This window comes from Typopeltis vanoorti, chromosome 6, assembly GCF_054136105.1.
Source record: "Typopeltis vanoorti isolate ZY-2024b chromosome 6, IOZ_Tvanoo_1.0, whole genome shotgun sequence".
NCBI lineage: Eukaryota > Metazoa > Arthropoda > Arachnida > Uropygi > Thelyphonidae > Typopeltis > Typopeltis vanoorti.
The window spans coordinates 61,801,743-61,813,855 of NC_143554.1; the positions used below are offsets into that span (position 1 = coordinate 61,801,743).

A 12,113-nucleotide genomic window follows, 5' to 3' on the forward strand; every position below is an offset into this window, starting at 1 on the left:
TTGCAAGTGCTACATATCATTCGTATTCCCCTGATTACAATACCTGTTTTGCATATTCAGCAAACAGCTGTATGTCACCATCACATCTTTCCAATGCCGTTAATATAACGATTGAATTGCAGTGGACCAAGGACTGATACCTAGAGTACACCACCTTAAATCTTGCAGACTTACCCCCCCCCAATTCACACACCACATTTTGATATCTGTCAGTCAGCCCTCCTCTTAACCTCCTCTTAAGATAATAGTTCTGATCCAATTCCATATCATCCAACTGATATAAGAGTCTTCCATGCTGTATCCAAAAAATTCTTGTTCTTAACCTTGTATCTCAAAATTGATTATAGAACTCACACTAATCTACTGACACAAAATTGACCATAGAATTCGCACACATACACATACACACAGAAGGAGCTGTGTTGTACTCTTTTCCTAAAATAGGGAAAGAGTACGGCAATTTCATAAAAATTCTCCTTGCGTCTCCAACCATGTTTTCGGATCACTAATGTCTCGTTTTTGAATGTTTTCCAAGGCCAATTGTTTTCATGTAACATTCATAAAATAAACGACTGTTTCGGAAATAAAAACTATTATTATTGTTGTTGTTGTTATTACTGCGTGACATCTAAAAGGAGTCGAAATGACTTATCGTGTAAAGGCACTCAGTTCCACACAACCTGCCGTCTGCAATTGATCCTCCATCTAGATACAAAAACCAATCTACTGCTCACCAATAGTATGCCTATAAATTACGTATGTTCTCTTAACCTATTGACCTGTATGCAGGATGAAAAACCAGAGTTTTTAGTAGGAAAATTCCTGCCACCACAGTATGAGATCGGCTAACTCACCTTCAATTGAAAAAGCCCATATAACGGTTATTCAGGTCTTTTCCAATCGAAGGGGCATAATATTCTGTTGTCCTTTCATTTGCACTACGGAGGCTTATATTTGGATTTGTTTCAATAATGAAAATGTTGCTGTTGTTCCTATTTTCTTTCAGCAAGAGCCACGATCGAACAGTGATATTTCTACTACCCATGACGAAAATAACTGCACGCTCGAGGTATTGTCAACGAGACATCAGCTGTCAACCATATATCAGTCGCATTTGAATGGAATAAAGTAGGTTCTTTTTTGCTAATGCTGTCCATGGTTATATAATCAAATGGATCATTAACCGTATTAACAATCTCTGATTATAAAGTTCATATATAATCTCTCTGCCATATGGCCGTCGCAATAATAATAATAATAATAATAATAATGCACTTCATGCTCTGGATTTTGTTTCCAAGCCCTGGCACTATTTCTTTTAGGACTACGCTGCTGAATACAAATGCAAACAATTATTATTATTATTATTATTATCAAAGAGCTAACGGAAAGACAGCATAATTTAATTAAAGAGACAACGGAACTACGGCAAGAACTTACGAACTCTCAAACCAACAGCAGCACAAAAATGATCTCCTCATAAATGGTCTCCCATAAATAGCTACGGAACATCTAAGAGACACCGTAATACAACTAAGCCAAAAAATAGGCTCTCCCATTGAATCAAAAGACACACAGTCAGTGCATCGGTCAAAGGAAAAGAGAAAATAATATCCGTCCTTCTCCTGTCGTAGTGCGACTCACCAACAGCCCAATAAAAACTACACTTATAAAAGCTAGCAGGATTAAAAAACCAGTAGTCAAGGATCTGAAATGAGACCATGACAACACCCCAATATACTTGTCCGAATACCTAACGCCATACTATCAGAAAATATTCTACCAAGCAAGGAAAGTAAAAACAGAAAACAATTACCAGTTTATATGCATAGGAGACAGCAAAATATTCCTTAGAAAGACACAAGACGCAAAACCAATGGAAATAAAATCCGTTGACGACCTCAACAGGCTGCCACATTGAAAGGAATATTGACAACTCGTAAAGAAGGAACAGCACACTAACCAACATGAATACAGACCATCAAGCAGACGTAATCACCCCAGAACATGATAATTGCCACATTCTGAAATCAATAACGGAATGGAAACAAGTGACATTTCCCAAAAAAAAAACTATCTATTCTCCACATCAACGTCAGAAGCATTCAAAAATACTGGCTGACCCTGCAAGCTTATCTGAAGGAAGATATAGACGAAATAGACATTTTAATACTGACTGAAGTATCTACGACAAACGAAGAGGCATCCATCTACCAAATGCCACACTTCCAACAACACAAACACTGCAGACAAACAAAACGAGACGGTGGTATAATAATATTTAATAAATATTATTATACCACCACTATAAATTAGAATACGCAGCAGAAAATATATGCATCGAAATTAAAAACATCAAACAAGAAAACTCCCTGATATTAAACGCAATATACAGACCACCCAACTTAAGCACCACAAAATTCCTAGAAGAACTAAACAGATGGCTTTCAGCCACGGAAGTAGGTACCTCGGAAAACTTGATAATAATATGAGACATTAATATACATATTAGAAACATAAATAACAACACAGAACAATACCTAGACCTATTATCGGCATATAACATAACCCCATCCATACAGTCGTATACACGAGAAGAGATAGTCGGAAACACAACAACCTCATCCTGCATTGATCATATAAATATAAGGGCCCCTCCAAACAGCTACACAGCAGCCGTCATAACATCAAACTGGCAGACCATTATTTCACAGCATTACAGTTACACACTGAACCAGAACCCATAAAAATCACTGAGACTACAAAACAGTATTATAGCATTGTAAACTAAACAACAGTAAACGATGAAATCAGAAAAACAGACTGGATGCAGATAGCATCTTTAGACCCTGCTGAAGCTGTATATAATAATCTTAAACTTGCATTTAACAAAATATATAACAAAGCATTAACAAAAATAAAAATACGCCCCCAAACGAAACAAAATCCATGGATAACAGACAACGTACTAACAGACATACAAAGAAAAGATGCCCTATGGAAACAACTTAAGAAATCGCCGAACAGTATCGCTTTAAAAGCTGAATACAAAAGAAAACGGAATCTCCTAACAACACAGATTAGAATGGCAAAAAGAACCTATTACAGCAACAAATTAACAACAGCTCAGAATGACATAAAGGAAACCTGGCACCTGATTAATGAAATGCTGTACAATATACACAGACCCACTGCCTCAGAAACAATAAAACACAGATTTGCCTGCGACCCCAAATCCCTCAAACAGTTGGCAAACAACTTTAATCAGCATTTCGTGAACTCTGTCGAAAAGCTACAAGAAACAACCTTTCCTCACACAAACGAACATTCTCCACTAGGTCCACGAGCAACCCAGTCGATGTGGTTTTCCACAGTAACAAAAGAAGAACTAACACTGGCAATTCAACAAATTAACCCTAACAAAGGACCAGGGATAGACGGAATCAGACCAAAAGACATCAAGAAACACTCAACCAACCTACTTCCAGTTATGCAAAATCTGTTAAATAAAATCTTCGAAACGGACACATACCTGAAACACTGAAGACTGCATTAATTACTCCCATACACAAACTGGGAAAAAGAAATATAAGTAATTACAGACCCATCGCCATGCTGTCTGTAATCAACCAAATCATGGAGCGCATCGTGCATCAGAAACTCTCCACATACGTTGAAAAATTTCAAATCATACCCAAAACACAATATGGCTTTCAAAAAAATAAAGGAACAGCAACACTCCTGGAAGACTTCACAGATCTAATAAGCGCTGCATTGGATAAAAACAGAATAACATTAGTGGTATTCATTGACCTAACAAAAGCATTTGACACACTAACACACAAAACCTTGTTAACGAAACTAACCCATATCGGAATTGGAGGTCGTCTACTCCAGTGGTTTAAAGCATACACGAAAAACAGAAAGCACATCACACGTATAGGATCAGCATACAGCAAAGAGGTACATGTAACCTGTGGAGTACCGCAAGGAGCTGTCCTATCTCCCATTCTATTTAACATATACACACGACATAAGCCAACTCCCCCTAAAAAGTAAAATCTTCCAGTACGCAGATGACACGGCCATAGTATCCATTCACAACAATGCAAATATCGCTTACACAAATATGCAACACGACATCAATCAAATCACTAACTGGTTAACCGAAAATGGCATATATATAAACCCTGGAAAAACAAAACTAATGGTATTCAAAAACCCCCACCCTGCCCATAGACACTAAATATCTCACTATCCGAAATTCATCCTCCTATACACAAAGCGCAGAACCTAAAATCAAAACCATCACACAGGTGAAAACAACACGCTATCTCGGACTTCACTTCGATGCTGATCAAAGTTGGAATAGCCATACAAATTAACTACATACCAGGCTTAGGATAATAGCAAGCAAACTATACGGATTAAAAGACATTGTCCCAACCCACATAAAAATACTAATCTATAAAACATTATGTGAAAACATTTTAAGATATGCAATCACATCATGCGCAGACTACAGACTTAACAGGCTGGTTGCAAGATAAAATGGTAAAACTGATATTCTGGGAACAACCCACTCTTACGCAGGAAGCACGGACAAAACACAAAATATTTAAGGTGAAACACTTATGCCACTACACAGTCATGTTAAAACATTACTACAACCCAACATATAGAGTAACCAGAACAACATATCAAATAACAAGACCACAGTCAACAAACTACATAACATATAAATACAACAATCAGTACAGCAAAGCCACCCGAAACTTTTATGTACCTGACATGATAAACAAACTGCCGTTCGACAACAGAAACCTAGGAACATACAGAGAGCTGAAACAGGCGCTATATAAATATTATAGCGAGAATGAAAATTAGAGCAACTCCTGTTTCTCCCCCCCACGCACGCACGCACGCACACACACACACACACACACACACACACACACACACACACACACACACACACACACACACACACACACACACACACACACACACACACAAACCTATGACAAAGCCCCTCTCAAAAAACCATCACTACAAGAACACAAAGATACAAACATGCCATGTCTAAATCCAACCCTATCTGCACAAAAAAAAAGTAAAACTGGTGGAATATTAATATTTATCAAACAAAAATTAATAGCAAAAGAAACGGCCTATCAGTTTGAGCATGCTGAAACCCTTTGCCTCGAAATCACTAATACCACCAATAGACAGCACCCCATAATACTAAATGCTATTTACAGGCCACCAAACCTCAACATGATAAAAATCTTGCACGTACTCAATTGCTGGCTTTCACGCCAAGAAATATGCTCAACCGAATACCTAATGATAATTGGCGACATAAACATAAATATTGCAAACGAAAACCAGAACAACACTGTACAATACCTAGACACGCTATCCATGTATAATCTAATACCAACAATAACATCATGTACTAGAGAAGAAATATTCGTAAATACTATAACTGCCTCCTGTCTAGATCATATAAACGTCCGAGAACCACCAAACTCTTACTCTGCATCAGTCATAAAGTGCAAAGTAGCAGACCATTACTTCACCGCTCTAAACCTGCACACCAAGACAATATCAATGTAATGTCCCACAGAAGAAAAGCGACAAAAAACAATAATAGGCGAAGAAGAAAAAAAAAAATTATTATTATTATTAAATAACAGAAAATAAGACTCACACACCTTATAACACACTTTGAACAAATAAATCCAATACTTTTGAAACTCGTGAATATAATATTCGACACAGGCATTATTCCACAACAACTAAAAACTGCAAAATATACAAACACGGCAAAAGAAACGATACTCAGAACTACAGACCAATAGCAACACTACCAGTCATCTCAAAAATTCTAGAAAAAATAACACAGAAGTACAACATCATCTCACAAAACCAGTACAGCTTTCAGAAACCAAAAAGCACCATTACTTTATTAGAAGACATCGCCAACACAATAAACAAAGCTCTCGACAAAAACAAGCACGCCGTCCTTATATTGCTGGACCTAACCAAAGCATTTGACATACTTGAACATGACATACTACTCACCAAACTATACTCAGTAGGTATAAGAGGAACACTGCATACATGGTTCAAGAACTACCTCTCAAACAGAACACAAGTAACAAAAATAGGTACATGTCACAGTCGGAGTATGCAAGTAAAGCACGGTGTACCTCAAGGTGCCATATTATCACCCACTCTATTCAACATATACATCAACGATGTTCATAACATATCCATAAGAAGTCAAATATTTAAATACGCAGATGACACAGCACTACTAGCAATCCACACAGACATTAACACAGCTCTCTGTAAAGCACAACAAGACCTAAACGAAATCACAACATACTTCCACCAAAACGCAATTCTAATCAACGCGACCAAAACACAGATGTTGATAATACACAACCCAAGAATCATACGCCCTGCATCACTATCGATACATTGTCACACATACCGCTGCATTAACAACAAAAATATTGCCAATGTTCCGAAATATAACCTGTAACACATGCAAAATACCTTGGTCTCTGTATGGATCCCCACCTTAAATGGACAAAACATATAGAATACCTACATACACCAAACTCCGGATCATCGCAGCAAAACTCTTCCAAGTTAAAGACATTATTCCACTCAACATAAAGAAACTCCTATATCACGGTATCTGCGAATCCCTACTCAGATACGGAATAACAGTCTATACAAATACATCAAACAGCCACCTAACAAAATTAGAAACACTACACAGGAAAATCGTGTCAACAGTGATCTGGACACTTTACATCCAACAACCAATATCCGACAAGCACATGGCGATACACAGAATTCTGAGCATTAAAAACCTGAAACACTACATGACATTAACAAGGAATTACTTCAACATCATCTATCGAAACAACAAAGACACATGTCATATAATACGACCTACAACAACTCTCTACATCCCCACACCCTTCAACAACTCATACGGTTCTTTTGTGAGATCACATCAGATACCCACGCAACTCAACAACCTACCAAGAAAGTTAAAACACGTAGAAAACTACAGAACATTAAAAAACGAACTCTGGAAAATATACCAACAAAGTTAAGAAACCATTAACACTAATATACACATCACAAATCACTAGCATCCAATGCCTACATCCCATACATAAACAGTAGCAACAACACAAATAGTGAAGGCTAAATCCCACTCTCTTCATAAAAGCTAACCCAAGCTTCGAAGTAGGTGGGGTTAACTTGCCTCACTCATCTACAAGTAATCCTTATAAGCAAATGCAGAAATTTGTATGTATAATCACTCTTTCTCAAACTTTAAAAAAAAATAATAAAATAAAATAAATTATACAAAAAATTCTGTTTAATCTTCATTGTTAATATTACAGGGTGTTCGGGATAAATTTGACAGTTTCGTAAGGAAAAAGAAAATCTTCTTTGTATCTATTAAATTTAATGAATTGACAAAAAAACATTACAGGCAGAGTTAATTACAATACTATCAACAAGATTTACTCAAAATAACCACCATTAGCATCGATCACAGCTTCAATTCTGCTTCGGAACCTCGAACAAGCTGATGCTACAGTCTCCCTGGGAAGGGCCGCAAAAACTGTTTTAATTTTATCCATTAACTGGGCTTTTGTATTACTGGAAGTGCGATTGGTGTCTTTTTCAACTGCGCCCCATACAAAATAATCCATGGGGTTAAGGTCTGGGGAGTTTGGAGGCCAAACATTTGGACTGGTGAAGTCGTAGAAATTTTCAGACAACCATTTTTGACTTTTCCCAGAGGTGTGGCAAGGGGCCGAATCCTGCTGCCATACATACGGCCTACCATTGGCTACCCTTGTTATCCAGGGCTTGACTACAGTTAGCAACTCCACGAACAAAGCCCGAATTCCAATGCCCGGGTTCTTCAACACCTGTTCCTGCAGATTTGCGAGGAATTCTGCTGTACGAACGCAATCAGATCGTCTGCTAGGGATCTTTCTTCTTGCTACATCCTCGTAGTCACCATTGCAAGTCTCTAGTTCATGCCTGATTGTTTTTACTGTATTCAGGGAGCATTGGGCAGCAGTCGTAATATCCTTATTTTGATGGCGGGCACGAATCATCATGATACAAGTTATTCTCTTCCATGATTCAGGTGGGTTCCAGCTATCCATCCTTTCTGACATCTTGTATGTGAATGAAGAAGGGTCCAAACTTTTAAATGAAGAGAAGTGTGTGTTAATACATGTAACTTACGGAAAAATATAATTAATTATAAATATGTCAAATTTATCCCGAACACCCTGTAGAAGACCATGTGTTGTAAATACATAATATAAAGGCAAAAAAGTATTATTAAAAATTTTAATTGAAATCCAATGTAGGAATTGCAGCACTTAGTGCTGAACTCTGTAAAATTATAAGGTACAATGTCACACAAGATGTTTATTGTATGTATAAATATTTTAGCAATAAAAAAATATATATTATTATTAGAATACAAAAAACGGAAAAATTTGTATGAAATTCACTGTAAAAAATATATATGTAATATGCAAATGTATGTAAATATGTAAATGCTCTGTAAGATGATTAATAAAATGTTATTACATTATTAAAAATAAATAAATATTCAAAACTTCCGTGAAATCTTCAATTAGAAGAACATGTGTTGTAAATATAGATGCAAAAAAGTATTATTATCAAAATTTTAATTGAAATGCAATGTAGAAAATGAATCGCATATGCAGCACTTAGTGCTGAATTTTTTAAAAATTTAAAATATATATATATATTATTATTATTAACAGAGATCTCCAGGAAGTCAGAGACTCATCGAGGGAGGCCACATACTACTACATACCAGCTATCATACTTATTCTTGAATTCATTGACACTGCTTGCACTCACAACATCCAATGGCAATCCATTCCAATCATGCACCACCATCTGAGAGAAAAATCTAGCCCTCACACCCTTCTTGATAGCCTTCATTCTCAGCTTTCAAGGATGCCCTCTCGTTCTTTCCTTGCCCTCCATAAATTGAAAAATTCCGTCAAGTGAAATCCTGTATGACACTTTCAGAAGTTTGTAAGTCTCAATCATATCACCCCTCTTTCTCATGTTTGCTATCGTCTGCAGTCTACAAATTCTCAACCTTTCTTCATAATCAGTATTCCACAATTCTGATATAATTTTTAACTCTCCTTTGTACTCTCTCCAATATACCAGAATCACAAAGGAAACCAGGAGACCAGACCTGCGCACAACAGTCCAAGTGAGGTCTTATCAAGGCCTTGTAAAGAGTCAAAATAACATCCTTATCTTTACATGTGAATGTTTGTTTCAGCATTGCAATTATCTTTTGAGTTGTATATGCAATCTTTGCCACATGGCCTTTAAACTTCAACTTCCTACCTATTAACACTTCAATCAGTTTCTTCTAGCCTAATTCCACCAATATAATACGACATTGGATATCCAATCTTGTCAAAGTGAATGACTTTACATTTACTGACATTGAACTGACATCCATTTTCCCATGCCCACAATTCCAGCCTATTCAAACCATTCTGCAAAGACTGCATATCAGCAGCATTCCTGATTACCTTACGTATCTTTGCATCATCAGTAAATAACTGTATGTCGCTTGTCAGATCCTTCCCAATATCATTAATGTACAGATTGAATAACAGTGTACTGATACTTGTGGTACACCACTTGTTACCTTAAACCTTGCAGACTCAGATCCTCCGTATACCACTTTTTGATATCTGTCAGTTAGCCATCCTCTTATCCATGCCAATATTATATAACCCAAGCCCATTTTCTCCAATTTATGCAGCAGTCTGCCATGCTGTATTCCATCCAAAGCCTTAGCAAAATCCAAAAGTATCATGCTGTATCCATTCCCCCTTGTCTAGTTCAATGCTAACATTGTTATAGAATGTGAGCAAATTGCTAAAACATGACCTTCCCTTAGTAAACCCATGTTGTTCATTACAAAGTAGAGATTCACTGTCAATCCATTTCTGAATACAGCCCAGAGGCTTCATATTATTATCTCTGCTCTTTGATATCTACTGCTTGTGGCTGACATCTCACACTCATTTGCCTTCGCAGCGGCTCTATACATTACCTGTACTGCATGCTCTCTTCGACCTAGATTAGCAATTGGAAAACTACGAAAACCAATTTTGGAAAAATTGGTTAAGGTCTGCATTCAGAAATAATTACATTCAGAAGCAATTACACAAGACGGCCTTTTAACGGCAACTGGAAACAAATCCGATTACAAAAAGGAACAGTAAAATAACCAATATGTGCGCTGGAAAAATTAATCCTTGCATTGCCAATTTCTTCCAGATACTGGGGACAAAATTGACGTGAACAAGAATGCCAAAAATAGCTCAGATGATAACACTAACAAGACTGCAGAAAGTCATTATATAACTAAATCTCATCCATAATGAGCAATTTGCATTCTGGGAGAACCACTCCAGTGAACAAGAAGCTCAGTGGTCAGTGCTCGTGATAAACATCAGCATAGGATACAACGGGAAGCCGCAGACAGGGGTAATCTCCTTGGACGTTGTGAAAGCATTTGAGAAAATATGGCAACATTCAAACTTTCCTTGAAGCATTACGACTGGTCAAACTTACCAAATCTTATATCAGCGGTCCCAAACTCCGAGTGAGACTATAGGGAATCAGATCGTCTGAACGCAAAATCACAGCCCAGAGGCATCATATTATTATCTCTGCTCTTTGATATCTACTGTTTGTGGCTGACATCTCACACACATTTGCCTTCACAGCGGCTCTATACATTACTTGTACTGCATGCTCTCTTCGACCTAGATTAGCAATTCGAAAACTACAAAACGCAATTTCAGAACTGGAAAGGTTCAAAAAATGGCGAATTGATGACAACCCAGATAATAGCAGCAGTGGTATTCACAAAAGACTAGTATCTCCGAACGGCGAATGTAATGTTTAGCACCCCCATTATGTAGCTAATTGCTATATACTTAGAGGTAAAATTAGATAAATGACTTCGCTTCACGACGCATATTGATCATGTTTGCTCAAAAGCAAATAGTCAATAGGATATCCATTACTCAACCAGCATACCTGGGTGAGCATGGAACCTAAACTACTCCAATACAACATGCTGATTAGGCCAGTTCTGACGTATGCCTCACCCGCCTGGATCCAAACGTTAGCACACACACTACAGATAATCCAAAACAAATGTTTATGAATAGCATTCAACGAACCATGGTTTGTAAGACATGTACAGCTTCACCGAAAAGCCGGCATCCCTGTGTTCAAAATTTTTCTATGAGAAAAGGCTGTAAAATTCTTTGTGAAATGCCGCCATCCACCTATCTTATTAATCTATCCAAAAGTAGACTACAATGAGAATGACCCTGCAAAACATAAACGTCCCAAAACCATACTGAACAGGTAGGTGTTTTTTTTTTTTAACTCATTGTCAGAAGTCCAACATGGGTGAGCCAATAACTCAATAATACTTAGCGTCCTTTGTGTCTACGACCTAAGGTAAAATACAACAAACACGTATCTCGCGACAAACGTCAAAACAAAAACAAAAAACTGACACCGAACAAGTAGCATTTTTAAATAATAATAATAATAAATCCTACTGCCATTAGCACACAAAGGGCGAGCCAAGTTCTCAATAATCATCAATGCAACCATTTCTTTATCCGATAAAGGGTCATAATTCCATCTTACCAGAAGTTATTAGGTAAATTATTATTATATGACACCTCCAGGGAGTCCAGACACTCAGCGAGGGTGCCAACAGCATCGAACGAATGCTACCTTCCAACTACTAACTGCGCTCAAACTTTCTTAACTTCTTACCTGATCCATTAGTAGCAGAGACTACCAATCGACCAACCTTCGCTCTGAGTTTCAAGAAAATTTTAATCTCTATAGTACGCCCATTTGCATTGGTGGGCCATTTGCATTACTACTGTTATTAGTTTTTTTCAATTATTTTTATCATTATTTTCAAATATGCATTTATTATTATTCTCTGT

General features: G+C 37.2%; 1 protein-coding gene across 1 annotated transcript in view; it reads left to right on the plus strand.

The window, feature by feature from the left end:
* LOC150105492 (activating signal cointegrator 1 complex subunit 2-like) overlaps positions 1 to 12,113 on the plus strand; it is a 277,206-nt gene that overhangs the window by 29,852 nt on the left and 235,241 nt on the right. The window lies entirely within an intron of this gene.